General features: G+C 40.2%; 1 non-coding gene across 1 annotated transcript; it reads right to left on the bottom strand.

Annotated features, from left to right (window-relative positions):
• Positions 1-8,077: 8,077 nt before the first annotated feature.
• Positions 8,078-8,186, bottom strand: LOC120107049. The gene has a single exon (XR_005509018.1). It is a non-coding gene; the product is annotated as a small nucleolar RNA R71 (small nucleolar RNA).
• Between the last annotated feature and the right edge of the window lie 7,561 nt (positions 8,187-15,747).

Here is a 15,747-nt window from a genome sequence, read left to right as displayed (position 1 = left end):
TCAAAATCGATTTTTGAATGATAGAAGAAAAATATTATTTTGAGGATGTTGATGGATTTTCTAGTCTACCGGAGAATGTTTTTTAATTGAAATTGACAGAAAGACAAGTATTTAAATTCGAAATGCATTTATATATTGAACTAATTAAAGAAAAGCTTTGGCATAAAATGGATAAAAAAAAAGTGCTAGAAAAATTGGAGTCTGGAATATAAATTGCATGAAAGAAGATTTAATGTATTGCAGAACAGAAATTAAAATTGCAGAATAAATATAACTTTTTCTACCTAAATAAACTCTCAAAAATTAAAACTCAAAGAAAAACCTAAAATAAAACTAAAAATAAGAACAACATGTTGTGAAACTCAAAACATAACTTCTCAATTAAAACTTTCAATTAAACTAAAAAAATTACATTGCTCTCATAAACTCAAACTAAAGAAAAACATTGCTCTTAATTAAAATAAAACTAAAAATAAAACATTGCTCTTAATTAAAATAAAACTAAATAGAAAAAGAAGAACTAAAAAACAAAAAAAACAAAAGAATGTGCTCTGTTTTTTTTTCAAAAACAGAGCTTCTTCATCTTCTTCCCCGGACCAGCCGACCACTCTCCTTGGACCCGCCGGCCGCTCGCCGAGAGCTCCGCCCCCTGGACCCGCCGGCCACCACCTCCCAGCCCCCACCGGCCACCCCCTCCTCTTATAGTGCCACAGCAAGCGTGGATGGCTGAATCATGGGCGGAAGGACAGCTGAGGAAACAGAGGAAAATGGGAAGAGGGGGACGCATGCGGAAGGTTGGACGCCATTCACGACGCGTGATGCTGGGGCTGGCATTGAAAGCGGAAGGAGGAGATGCGCGCTGAGGAGGAGGGGCTGCAGTCTTGATCGCGGAGAATGTGGAAGGAGCAGGGACTTGGGAAGATTGATCCGGCTGGAAGCTGAGATCTTGGGGAGAATCCGATCATGGCCACGGTGGAGGCTGGACCAGTCGCGGAAGGAAGGAGGCGCGTGGAGGGGCTGAGTCGGACGATGAATGCGGACGGCTTGATTTGGGAAGGAGCTGGGCTCTTGCGGAAGAGGTGGATCACGGACACCGGATTTGAAGCGGAAGGAAGCTGGAATGGGCAGAATGGGCGCACGGACGGATGAGGCTGAGATCTTTGATTCGGATGAAGGGCTGGAGGTTGAATGCCATGCATGCTTGGATGCGGAAACGGAAGGGAGTAGAGGCGGAGGAGCTGCAGTCGTGATCGGCGGGATGGCTGGACGCGATGCTTGGATCCCGCTTGCAGGAGGCGGTCACGGCTTGGATCCGGGCGGAAGAAGCTGGGATTTCTTCTTTGGCCCACGGACGGATGGAGTGGGCGGACGTGGATCACGGGATGGTGGAGTATCGTGGACAAACGCACATAGGCTAGCGTGAGCGGTAAGGAGAGAAAAAAAGCAGCAAGCCAGCTAGCCCCCCGACAACTAGAGCGTAAGCAGACGCAGCTAGTCATGCAGACGTCATTCAGCAGCAAAGCAGCAGCGCGCTAAGGTGCAGAAAGCAATTCAGCCCCGTCCATAGAAAGTTCTAAGCGAGTATGGGCTTTCAAATAGCTGCTAAGGTTAACCCAACCTGGGCATCTTTGACCGGATGACCGAATGGGCTCACCGCTCTTAGTTCAGCTGGTCAAATCTTTCCCCAACCTTGTCCTCCCTTAGGGCTCACAGCTATCTATTGCTTCTCGGAGTAGCCGAAGATCCATGGAACCACTCTTTCCCTTCCCCGAGAGCACTAGCCAAGAACCTGAGAAGCCCTCTTCAATAAAGGAGAAAACCACCCGGGAGAGGATCCCCCTGGGAATTGAAGTAGTTGACAGATGAGGATTCTTCATCTCTAACCGCGGATTTTGAGAAGTCCATTCTAGAGCAAATGGGCTTATTGCTCATACACAGTTGCAGGTATATCATGATTGCTTGTTTACAGACTGGATGGTTGAGTTATACAATCTAGACTACCCAAAACTATATGAAAATTATACTACTCATTTCATGGATAAATATCAACAGGCAAAGGAAACCAGTTTGACTGACAACTGAATATGAAGGAGGTCAAACCTTTTCTCATTCAGGCTCTGGCCCAGCATTGGCAACATTTAGATCTATGCTCTGGCCGATGCTAACATGAATAGAAGTTGCAACAACAGATTCAAAAAAGTTTGCAGTAGGACCAAGGATTGCCCAAAACAGGAACCGTTGGCAACTAAGGACTCATAAAATCCAACCTCAAATAGTTGCAACAAGGTTTAATAGCTATGGTATGGTTGTCCACAGTTTACATTCATATTCATGTCAATAAAAGGCAACGAGAGACTAGAAGTTTGTAGTTGAAGGACATGATCACAAAACAGCAGAAAATAACATGCAAACATGAAATGCAGTCACCTGTTGCCTTCAGAAAATTTGGCTTGCAATGTAAGCTTTGCGTGTTTCTCAATCTTTTCCCACAGACAACTTTTTTTTTATTTTCATTTATTCTTTTCACCTTTTTTTTAGGATAAAATTTGCCACTCATACATTACATGGTAGATATACATCAACTAATACACATGATTCTGGGTTGGTTTTGGATTAGTTATCACATTCCTCTTCATAAGGATTTAGAAGCACATGCTTGGGAAACTAGGAAAGACAGAAAAAAGAGCACAATAAATAAAGGAAAACACCGTTGTCAGAGCAATTTTTGCCCCTTCATGCTCATTGATGGTTTTGCCCCACTAAAACAAGTGGGAGGAAAAGTTTTTAAAACACCAAAGTTACTCCCTCTTCAATGCCCCACCTTACCTCCTCCCTTTCCCTATTCAAGAACAGCATTCAAGGGGAAAATAAAAATAACAGAAAGGAAAACCTTCATTACCTTTTTACTATAACCAATTTCTCCTCCCCTATCTAACAATTTTTTTAATACCTTTTTGGAGAATACTCTTTCATTTGATCTCAAACCAGGTATATATGCCACATTTAAATATTTATTCTCATAAAAATTCTTTGCAAAATATCAATTATGTTACCATCACATTAGTGGCGCGCGGACGCTGGGAGCTGACTTGGAATTGAAGAAGAGCCTGGATGGATCGACTGATTTGGAAGGAAGCTGGGTGATGGGGCTCTCGAATCCCGAAGAGGGGGGCATTGTGCGATCTTTGGCCCTCCTGATATGGGAGCTGGGAGACACCAAGTTCAGTCATATAGATAAAAAAAAAACAAATAGTGTGATGTGAAATTTGGTTTGTAAACGGACGGACTCAGTTCGTCACGGATCATTTGTTTTGACTGGAGGTCTATTGCAAGTCTTTCATGGGTCACCCAGCACCTCATAGTTATGATATGGCCAAATTAGATTTGCCCCAAAATTATTTTCCAAAAGCACAAAAGAAATGGACCTGATTTGGATCCGAACCCGACTCGGACCCGACCCTATCTTCAACCGGGTCGGATCTGGGAAGGGATCCTTCTTTAGTCAAATTTGTACTCAATGTGCATTTTATCTCTAATTTATGAAAATCTGTGCCAAACCCAAATATAATATTAATCCAGTGAATTTATCATTATCGGTTAGCAATAATACTAATTTAGGTGACATGTAGGTCGCACTTTTGTGCTCTCATCATATATCCACTCGTCAGTGACTTGCTTGATGTTGCAGTAGTGTAACTGGTCCTTGATGCAGGAGCACCACCCTCATTCTAATGGCGTGGGACATTGGGTGAGGGGTGAAAAGAATTTGAGTCCAAGAACAGTTGAGTCCAAGCTGAAATTAGATTGAGTCCCTGCAATAAGTGATTTGATTCACAATGGGTTAGCCTCTTCAGTGTCAATTAGATTGAGTCCAAGGCATGAATGGGTCGATGGCTAATTAGAAGTGGTCACATGTCAAAATAAAGAGAAGTTCAACCATGAAGACCTCTCACATGTGGAAGAAATTCAGAGTTCAGATCCAGTTGAAATCCGTGACAGATTGAATACCTTATGGTATTTTGAAGATTTTGAGAGCTACAGAAGTCTGATTAAGTTGATTATAAGACTAGATAAACGACTATAAGAACATGAAATTTGGAGATTAGATGATATTTGAGAAGTCTCCCGAACTTCATGCTGATGTTGGTACCCGAGAAGGAGTTCCATCTAGATTAATATTTATGGCATGCAGCTGAATTCCTTTTGATGGGTTTTGATGACCCAAAGATTGATTTAAAGATTGATTTTGATGATCACAAAACCTTGAAGTATAAATACTAATGTTTGTGTTGCAAGAAGAAAGATAATTTGTTTTGCAAGGAACATAGCAAGTTGGAAAAATACAAGAAGGCCTCAAAAGCTCTCAAGAAAAGTTGGAAGAAACCTACACTTCATTGGCCCAAGTTTCTAGTTCAAAGAATTCAAGTTGGAGGAGCAAATTTAAAGAAAGATTCAAAAGAATAGTCCTCGAGTCGACTCCTGGAAGTTTATAGTCGACTCTGGCACTCTGGAGTTTCAAGGAACAGTGCTCGAGTCGACTCCGGGACTCTACGAGTCGACTCCGACTGAGAACAGGCAAAAAGACAGAGAGTTGTTTTTCAGCGCTACAGTGCTCGAGTCGACTCCAACTTCAGCGCTACAGTGCGGAGTCGACTCCCAGCTACAGTGCCGGCAGACTACTATTCACGAGTCGACTCCTATTTCAGCCGAGTCGACTCCTGCTTCAGTGATGAGAGCACAAAAGTGCGTTCTACACGTTGCTTAAATTAATATTATTGCTAACAAATAATGATAAAAGGGCTGCATTAATTTTATATTTTATTTGGTACAGATTATCGTAAATCAGAGTTTAAATGTGCATTTGGTCGACTTCAAGCCTGATTACACTGGAACAGAATTGAACCTGGTCAAGCACACTTGCACCAGAGGGATACACGGCAGTCATCTGGAGGCAATGTGTAATGAAACATCCAAGGGCTTAGATTCATCAAGCCAAGAAGATCTGCAATTGGATCTCCCGCGCCCTTAGCCACCTGCCGGACCCGCATCCAAGCTCCTCATGAACGCAATCCTTCCTTCCGCAATCACCGCCCACCTCATCCGCCTGCATCCATCTGCCTCCACAGCATCCGCACGTCGTCCCATGCTCGTGATCGTCTCCCAGCTTCCTCCATCTTCGTTCTTCAGCGTGCAACCACATATCCTAGCGTCCACCCGAGCCTGTGAAGCCGCCCAGCATCCCGCATCGTTTTCTTTCCCCGTTTCAAGCTTCCGCAGTCAACGTCTTCCCTGATCCCAGCCTTCGCGATTCATCCAGCATCCATCTCGTCCGCGTTCTCCTCTTCCACAGCGTCGCACCCGATCGGCTCCAGCGCCCGAGCCTGTGAAGCCTCCCAGCATCCCGTCTCCACCGTGTCCGCTTCTCCCGCGCTCTCAGCCATCTGCCGGACCAGCATCAGACCCCCTCAGCGCGAGCAATCTGCCGTGATCCAGCCTCCCACGATCGCTCCTCCTCAGCCCCAGCCCGCGCCTCCTTCCTTCCGCATCCAAGGAATCACGCAGCCAGCTTCCTTCCCGCAATCACCTCCACAGCTACCTCCCGAGATCCCGCACCCGCTTCTCCTCCACTCCATGCTCCGGCGATCTATAAGAAGGGGAGGAGGAGGAAGAATAGGGGGGCTGATTGGGAAGAAAAAGGGAGGCGTCGGGCTGCTGCAGGGGAAGAAAACAAGAAAGAAGAAGAGAAAGGGAAACAGGGGATGCCCTGTTTCCGAAAATAAAAAAGAAGAAAAAAAATATAGAGAGTGAGAAAGGGAGGGATGTTGATGTTTGTAATGTCTTGCTAATTCCTTTAGCAAAGGGTGATGGATGAATCCTTGTCATGTTGCTTTCATCAAGTACACTCTAAACTTTAAATCTAATTGTTTTATATCCATTTGTATGTTTTGGGTTCTTGCATATTTATTTATTAGATAGATCTTGCATGGTTTATATATATTGATGCATGGATTATTTCGATGCTTGATTTGTCGTAGACGTAACCGGCACGATAAATACTTGGATGTTTAATTCATGTTTTCAGATTGTATACTTCATGATTAGAACTATCCTATCATATTAATCCTTAATCAAGAATCGCCTAGTTTATTTGTTGAAAGTAACATTGTCAAGGAGGATTCCGGATCCCTAGTCTTCTCTATATTCTTGAACGTTGTTTAATCACATATTATTCTCTGCTTTTAACTTCTAAAGATCAACTAAAAGTTACATCTAAAAATTACGCTAATAATCCATAGATCGTTCCCTGAGGAATCGACCTCGGACTTCCGAGTTGTACTACTTGTGCGATTCTCCTGCACTTGGGAGAACAATTTTATTTTTGCTCCAAGTTTTTGGCGCCGTTGCCGGGGAACGGCTGAGTTATTAGTATAATTTTAGATTTAATTTTTACCTTAGTAGTTAGTCTTTTTCTTTTGAAAAAAAAAATTAAAATTAAATCTTTACTACTATTTTCATTCCCTACATAATCTACATCAAACTCTGATATCATAGAAATTAGCCGTCTGATTGGACTCACATTTGGTCAGCTAGTGTAAGACATATTGTTCGATAATTTGAACGGTCTGATTGACATTCTGATTAATACGAAACCTTGCTGCTTTCTATTTTAAATTTTCTGCATTTAATTTTTTTTTAGAATCAAAATTTTATTGTTATCATATCTCATTAACCCTTGTTGCTAATTGAAAATTTAAGAAAAAAAAACTTTAAGAAAAGATCAAGGGTGATTATTCAAAAATAAAAAAAAAAGAGGGAAAACCTAAAATTTTAAAAATTTTAAATTTCAAAATTCAAATTTCAAATTTCAGACTTCAACTCATAAAATTTAAAAAATAAATAAATAATTAATTTGCTTGATCACCTATTCAATGAAATTTAATGTCATGTCATAAAATATTAAAAAAAAAATCTCTTGATTGTTGCATATAGTATAAGGCATCAGCATAAAATATTCTAAGGGCTGAACCCATTTGAAAAGATAAGGTCGGGATTTCATCACTCGTCCTTAGCCCAAAAATCACCCCAGTGCATAAATATCCTAAGCTTAACTAAAATCAACTAGACGTTGGCCCCTAAGGACATTCGAGCTCAATAGGACGAAGACCACCGAAAGTTGCACCAATTTCGCTCTGTGGCTTAGTTGATGTCTAGGCAAGCTTTGTCCCTATAAGGGAGACAGTTCATCTGTTCGAGGCAAGTGGGTTTTAAGTGGGACCTTTGCGAACGCATCGTGACCCCTCCACTTACCTGGGAGCTTACCTGGTCAACTCGGTTCATTAGACCGGATTGGAGGCTTAGGTGCTCTCTTCAAACCAGTTAGGAGCTGTCTAGAAATTTAAGAAAAACATTAGAAATTGAGGTGTAATGTTTTGTTGCATGTTTGATTGTGAATAGGATTTTTGTTTTAGGATGTCGTTTTAGGGTATCTTTAGTTGGTACTTATATTTATTTTTTTTTATTTTAAAAAAAAATAAAAAAAAGAGGGAAATATTTTGCATGCTAAAGTGGAATAGGGACGATACCGGTCGATTAAGTCGTACAACTTTAGATCATCCCTTAGGACACATCCCTGAAATTCCTTCGCAATATCTCACACCTTGTGAGATGGCTGATCTAAATGAAGATGCGGGGAGTCACCACAATCGAGAACGAGAACCCCATGTTATGACTCTAAGACAATACCTACAACCGGCTAGGACTAGTCAGCCTTCATGCATAATTTTTCCTGATAATGTAGGACATTTTGACATCAAACCAGGGGTAATCCAATTGCTGCCCAAGTTTCATGGGTTAGAGTCTGAAAGTCCGTATCTTCATTTAAAGGATTTTGAAGAATTGAGCATTACATTTAGAGTGCCAAATGTCACCGAGGATGTCCTCAAGTTGACATTGTTTCCTTTCTCTCTAAAGGATAAGGCCAAAACATGGCTAAACTCTTTGCGACCTAGATCAATAAGAAATTGGCAAGATATGCAGAGAGAATTTTTAAAGAAGTTCTTCCCCACACAAAGGACCAACTTTTTGAAAAGACATATCAGCAATTTCCAACAAAAAGATAATGAAACATTTTATGAATGTTGGGAAAGATTTAAAGACCTTCTTCTCTCATGCCCTCATCACGGATTCGAAACTTGGAGAACCATTAGCTTCTTTTATGAAGGTTTATCTCCACAGTTGAAACAGTTTGTAGAGACCATGTGCAATGGTAGATTCTTAGAAAAACAACCTGATGAGGCATGGGAGTATTTGGATTCCCTTGCTGAGACTGCCCAACTTTGGGATAACGGGGATAGAAATAACAAGTCTTTGCCTAAGCCCACTAGCTCTGTACAGGGAGGCCTTTACAACCTCAGAACTGAGGATGATCTTCATGCTAAAATGGCAGCCCTCACTAGGAAGGTAGAAGAAATTGAGCTTAGGAAGATTGAGCCTGTCAAGACTATAGAACTTAGAAATGAGTGTTGTGGTATCTGCGATATGTCGGGTCATACTACTACAGATTGTCCCACTATACCGGCATTCAAAGAAGTCTTGCACGATCAAGCAAATGCTATGAACTCCTACCAAAAGCCTTATAACGATCCATACTCGAATACCTATAACCCTGGTTGGAAGAATCATCCAAATTTTAGGTGGAGAAATGATCATCCTCAACAGTCACACCATTCAGCTCCTCCACCTGCACATCCTACTTTTGCATCACCACCCTCTCAAAAGCCAAATATCGAGGATACCTTGCAATCCATACAAACTTTTCTACAAGGTCAAGCTAATATCAATGCTCAAAATACTCGAAATTTTGAAGACATTGTGGAGTGATTGATTAAAACCCTATTTGATTTTGATGAGATCAAAGCAATTGAGTATATTTCTTGTTTACTAATGAATTCAATTAAGTGTTTCAGTGAAAATCTTGTCTAAGTGTCTCAAGACTTGGTTCATAATTTTTGGATAAGTTAAGAAGTCAGCTTGAACCAAAGTTTGAGACTCGAGTCGACTCCAGAGTATCACGAGTCGACTCCAAGCGTATCAAGTTCACTGGCACGGGCTCGAGTCGACTCCAGATCTGTACGAGTCGACTCCGACTGAGAACAGACAGAAGAACAGAAAGCTTCAACTCAGAACCTGTCAACGAGTCGACTCCCAAAGTGCGCGAGTCGACTCCGATGTTCACCGAGTCGACTCCAGGATAGTAAGAGTCGACTCCAAGAGGAACACAAAGAAAAAGTCAGAGAGCAGTTTTCGGGTCTGAGATTCGAGTCGACTCCAGTGAAACGCGAGTCGACTCCGATGGATGGCAAGTCGACTCCAAAGAAGGTGAGAGTCGACTCTCAGAGGAACACAAAAAAAAGTCAGAGAGCAATTTTCGGACTCTGAGATTCGAGTCGACTCTCGCAATATGCGAGTCGACTCCAAGACTCCGCGACCATCAACAGACAGAAGACCAAGTTACTGCCTCTGAGATTCGAGTCGACTCCCAGACAGCTTGAGTCGACTCCAAGACAGCTTCACATCAAAAAGGCAGAAGACCAAGTTTCGGAAACTGAGAGCCGAGTCGACTCCGAGGAAGTTCGAGTCGACTCCAAGACTGGACGAGCCAAAAGACAGAGAATCGGGAGTTCGGGCTCTGAGATTCGAGTCGACTCCCAGGACAGTCGAGTCGACTCGAGTGGATCAAATTCAAAATTGGATCCACGGACTTCAATGGATGAGCCGACTCCGAAATTGCCAAGTCAGCTCCAGAAGTTGGCGAGTCGACTCCAGGTCAAGACGAGTCGACTCCCAGTCGTGAAGGCAACTTTAATTCAAATTTGGAACAGTTGCCGAGTCGACTCCGGAAAAGCTTGAGTCGACTCCCGCTACAGCCGAGTCGACTCCTGATCGTGCGAGTCGACTCTAACCCACCAACGGACACATTGTCAGGCTGCGCAGAGTGTGCAGAACGGGCAGAAAAAGCTCTCTAACGGCTAGTTTCCGTGGGGGTTGGTTTAAATAGCCACAGAAGACTGTAGCAAGGCAGAGAAGAACCATTCCACTCCAACTAATCAAGCATTCAAGCTCTGCAACGTGTTCTTCAACGAAAAAGAGGAAGATCTGCATTTACTGCATCCACCTACATCTTCCCAGCAATTAAAAGCCTTCTCCTCCTGCATTCAAGTCGACTACTCACTCAAGAGGAGACCAGAAGTTTAAGAAGCCCTTCCTCTTCTCCAACTTAAAAGCGTTTGAGGGCTCTTAACTTCGTTATTGTTCATATTGCCATTTATCTGCTTTTGAGAAGCTGTATTTTTCTGTTTGTCTCTTTTATCTACACCTTTGTCTTTGCTTGGTTCAATCGGGGCATTGAATCAAGAGTATTGAGGTTGGTTGGTGAGTCGAGTGTAAAACCAACGTGTAAGGGTTCGATTGTGATCCCGGGAAAACAATCGGGGTTGGTTCTAGTCGGTGAGCCTGGAAAAACCGACCGAGTTCGTTGTGAGCTCGTAAAACAACAAGTTTGGTTGTGAGCTTGGAAAACAACCGGCTGTAATCCAAGGGGTTATAGTGAATTCCCAAGAGAGACTTGGGGAGTGGACGTAGGAGCAAGGGTTAGCTCCGAACCACTATAAAAGCTTTGTGTTTGTGATTGCTTGTCTCTTACCATTACCCTCATTTCATACACATCACAGCAACTAATTAATCATCTTGTAAAAAGCATTAATTAGTCACCCACAAACGCTTTAATAGTTAAAATTATTTTAAAACCCAATTCACCCCCCCTCTTGGGTTGTCTATCTGGGCAACAAGTGGTATCAGAGCCTAAACTCTTCCACCCAAGAGTTAAAAGATCAAAATGACAACCCCATTTGGATCTTCCCACATTGAGGGTCAGTCCACCCAAAGACCCCCTTTCTTTAATGGATCCGACTACTCATACTGGAAGGCTAGAATGAGAATATTCATCCAAGCCCAAGACTATGAGATGTGGACCATTGTAGTAAATGGCCCATACATCCCATCCACATATATAGAGGGTATCATGGTACCCAAATTAGAAAAGGATTGGGATGAACATGACATGAGAAAGGCACAACTAAATTCTAAAGCTATGAATGTGTTTTACTGTGCCTTAGACAGAAATAAATTCAATAGGGTCTCTACTTGCAACTCTGCAAAAGAGATCTGGGATAGACTTGAAGTGACCCATGAGGGCACAAATCAAGTTAAAGAATCCAAAATTAATATATTGGTTCATAAGTATGAACTATTTAAAATGGATTCTAATGAGACAATCACTAGCATGTTCACTAGGTTTACTGACATTGTCAATGGCCTAAAAAGCCTTGGCAAGAACTATACTAACAGTGAGCTTGTCAGAAAAATCCTTCGGTGTCTACCAAGGTCATGGGAAGCTAAAGTGACCGCAATCCAAGAAGCCAAGGACCTGAACAAATTACCACTTAAGGAGCTTCTTGGATCCCTAATGACGCACGAGCTAACCATGAAACAACACAACGAGGAAGAGTCCTCGCATAAGAAAAAGGTAATAGCTCTAAAATCTACTTCATCTAACAAGGACTTATCTTGCAGTAGCAGCAGTGAAGAAGAAGAACGTGAGGATGATGATGGTGAGGCACTTCTTGTGCGCAAATTCAGAAAATTCATCAACCACAAGAAGTCCTATCATCAAAGGAGAGGCCCCTCAAATTCCTACCGCAAGGACAAAGGTAAGGAAAGGGAAAATGAGGGGATTGGGTGCTATGAGTGCAAAAAGCCGGGACACATCAGAGCTGAGTGTCCCTTACTAAAGAAGGGCAGCAAGTACAAGAAGAAGAAAGTCCTTGTCACTACCCTATCGGACTCCGACACATCATCTTCATCATCGGATGAAGAACAAGAAGAGAAGGCCAATTTCTGCTTCATGGCCAATGAAAATGAGGTAACTTCCGAAACACAGCTTGATTTTATATTTGATGAACTTTATGATGCTTTTAATGAATTAATGATAGAATATAAGGCAATAAATCTTAAGAATAAAGAACTAAAAATAACTAATCAATCATACCTACATAAATACGATAAATTAGTTAAGGATAAGGATTTAATCACCAAAGAAAATATAGAACTTAAGACAAGCAACCAACTTTTAACTCAAAAGACTAATACCTTAACTAAAGATAATGAAAAACTAACTAAGGAATTTTCAGAATTTAAAAACCATAAACAAATCTTAAACAAGGATCTAACAAACAAACTAAATGATCTAAAAATAGAAAATCAAACACTAACTAAAGAACTTAACAAATACAAACCCTTAGTTGAAAAATTTACATATAGTTCTGAAAAGTTAAATATGATACTCAATAGTCAACGAGCAGTATTTAATAAAGCGGGTTTAGGATATAAACCAAGAAATAAACAAAAACTTCTTAGTAACTTCTTTGTTAAAGCTGGGGAAACTAAAACTAAGAAAATAACCTGCTTTTGTTGTGGAACTATAGGTCATAAAGCAAATGTGTGTAATTTTAGAAAAGGTAAATCAAGAAGGAAAATTCAAAGGGTATGGGTTCCAAAAGGAACCAACTTGACTAACCATGAAGGACCCAAGAAAACTTGGGTACCTAAGTTGACATGATTTGCTTGTGTAGGAGTGTCTTGCAGCCAAGGTCAACAAAAACTGCTGGTATTGGATAGTGGCTGCTCAAGGCACATGACGGGTGATAAGGATCAATTTTTCACCCTTGAAGCTAAGAAGGGAGGTGCTGTGACTTTTGGAGACAACAACCAAGGTCACATCATTGGTATTGGTAAAGTTCAAATCACCCCTTTAACTTTTATAGATAATGTTAGATATGTTGATGGTCTTAAGCATAACTTGTTAAGCATTAGTCAATTATGTGATAAAGGATATGATGTTATGTTTAAACCATCACTATGCATTATAACAAACCCTAATGACAGTAGTTTAGTTTTTAAAGGGATTAGACGTGGAAATGTATATGTTGTTGACCTAGAAGATCTTGCAAAACATAACCAATGTTTAGTTGTTAATGAAACTAAAGATAATAATGCTAGTTGGTTATGGCACCGTAAGTTAGGTCATGCAAGCATGGACACAATAACTAAACTAGTTAAAAGAGATTCCGTGATAGGTTTGCCAAAATTAAAATTTGAAAAGAACAAAATATGTGAAGCATGTCAATTTGGCAAACAATCTAGGAACTCATTTAAATCCATAAAATGTGTCTCTACCTCTAGACCTCTAGAATTATTACACATGGACCTATTCGGACCAACTAGAACAACAAGCCTAGGTGGAAATAAATATGGTCTAGTTATTGTAGATGATTATTCTAGGTACACTTGGGTTATGTTCTTAGCACATAAAGATCAAGCTTTTTCAGTATTTAAAAAGTTTCATAAGGAAGTAACCAATGCTAGAGATACTTCAGTAATAGCCATTAGAAGTGACCATGGTACCGAATTTGAAAATCAGTTATTCAATGAGTTTTGTAGTAAAAAGGGAATAACTCATAATTTTTCTGCACCTAGGACACCACAACAAAATGGAGTTGTGGAGAGGAAAAATAGAACTCTAGAGGAAATGGCTAGAACTATGTTATGTGAAAGTAACCTCCCTAAGTACTTTTGGGGAGAAGCCATTAATACTTCTTGTCATATATTAAATAGAGTTTTATTAAGACCCATTATAAAGAAAACACCTTATGAACTTTGGAAAAACAGAAAACCAAAGGTAAACTACTTTCATGTTTTTGGATGTAGGTGTTTTGTTCATAATAATGGGAAAGATAATCTAGGTAAATTTGACTCTAAATCTGATGAGGGCATATTCTTAGGTTACTCTACGACTAGTAAAGCCTATAGAGTCTTTAATAAAAGAACCCTAGTTATAGAAGAATCTATACATGTGGTATTTGATGATTCTAGTGACATCTCCTCTAGTAAGAAAGTTAACCTTGATGATGATGCTGAAATTCTTGAAGAAAAGATAGATGAAATGACATTACAAGATGATAATCAAAAATTGATTGAAGGAGCATCATCAAGCCAAGAGGCTATTGTGGATCATGGGCTAACTAAAGCTTGGAGGTATGCTCACGGGCATCCTAAGGAACTAATTCTAGATGACTCATCTCAACCGGTTAGGACTAGAGCATCCCTTAGGAATTTAAATAACCATCTAGCGTTTGTCTCACACTTTGAGCCCAAACATATAGAAGAAGCCGAAAATGATGTAAATTGGATAAATGCAATGCAAGAAGAATTAAACCAATTTACTAGAAACAAAGTGTGGAATCTAGTTGAGAGACCTTCTGAATATCCAATTATAGGTACAAAATGGATTTATAAAAATAAACTAGATGAAAATGGAATCGTAATAAGGAATAAGGCTAGACTAGTAGCAAAGGGGTATAATCAAGAAGAAGGTATAGATTTTGATGAAACCTTTGCTCCTGTAGCTAGACTTGAGGCTATTAGATTATTATTAGCATATGCATGCTCTAAGAACTTCAAACTATTTCAAATGGATGTAAAAAGTGCATTTTTAAATGGGTATATTAATGAGGAGGTATATGTAGAACAACCTCCTGGTTTTGAAAATCATCAATACCCTAATCATGTTTATAAATTGAACAAAGCACTTTATGGTTTGAAACAAGCACCTAGAGCATGGTATGAGAGACTTAGCAAATTCCTATTAGAACATGAGTTCTCTAGGGGTAATGTAGATACAACTCTTTTTCTGAAAAAGAAAAACCAAGATATGCTGTTAGTACAGATTTATGTTGATGATATTATTTTCGGTGCTACTAACAATCGTCTCTGCGAAGAATTTGCTAACTTGATGCAGAGTGAATTTGAGATGAGCATGATGGAAGAGCTGACTTACTTCCTTGGACTCCAAATCAAACAATCTGAAGGAGGCATCTTCATCAATCAAGCCAAATATATCAAGGAGATGCTCAAGAAGTTTGATATGGAGGGAAACAAATCAATCAACACCCCCATGAGTTCATCATGCAAATTAGACCAAGATGAATCAGGTAAATCTGTAGATCAGAAACTGTATCGAGGTATGATAGGATCCTTATTGTATCTTACTGCAAGTAGACCTGATATTATGTTTAGTGTTTGCATGTGTGCTAGATATCAGGCTAATCCTAAAGAATCACATCTAGTTGCAGTTAAGAGAATTTTTAAATATTTAATAGGAACTAAGAATATAGGGCTATGGTACTCTAAAGAATCTAGCCTAAACTTAATAGGATACACAGATTCAGACTTCGCTGGATGTAAGCTTGATAGAAAAAGTACCAGCGGGTCGTGTCAATTTCTAGGAGAAAACCTTATCTCATGGTTTAGCAAGAAACAAAACTCGGTTGCATTATCTACTGCTGAAGCTGAATATGTTGCAGCCGGGAGTTGTTGTGCTCAAATCTTGTGGATTAAACAACAATTAGAAGATTATGACATTAAACAAGATAAACTTCCCATTAATTGTGATAATACAAGTGCCATTAATCTAACTAAAAATCCAATTCAACATTCAAGAACTAAACACATTGAGATAAGACATCACTTCATAAGAGATCATGTATTGAATGGTGATGTGACACTCCAATTTGTTTGTACTGATAATCAATTAGCAGACATTTTTACAAAACCCCTAAGTGAAGAGAGGTT

The sequence above is a fragment of the Phoenix dactylifera genome, unplaced genomic scaffold, assembly GCF_009389715.1.
Source record: "Phoenix dactylifera cultivar Barhee BC4 unplaced genomic scaffold, palm_55x_up_171113_PBpolish2nd_filt_p 000744F, whole genome shotgun sequence".
NCBI lineage: Eukaryota > Viridiplantae > Streptophyta > Magnoliopsida > Arecales > Arecaceae > Phoenix > Phoenix dactylifera.
This window is presented reverse-complemented; position numbering and strand designations above follow the sequence as displayed.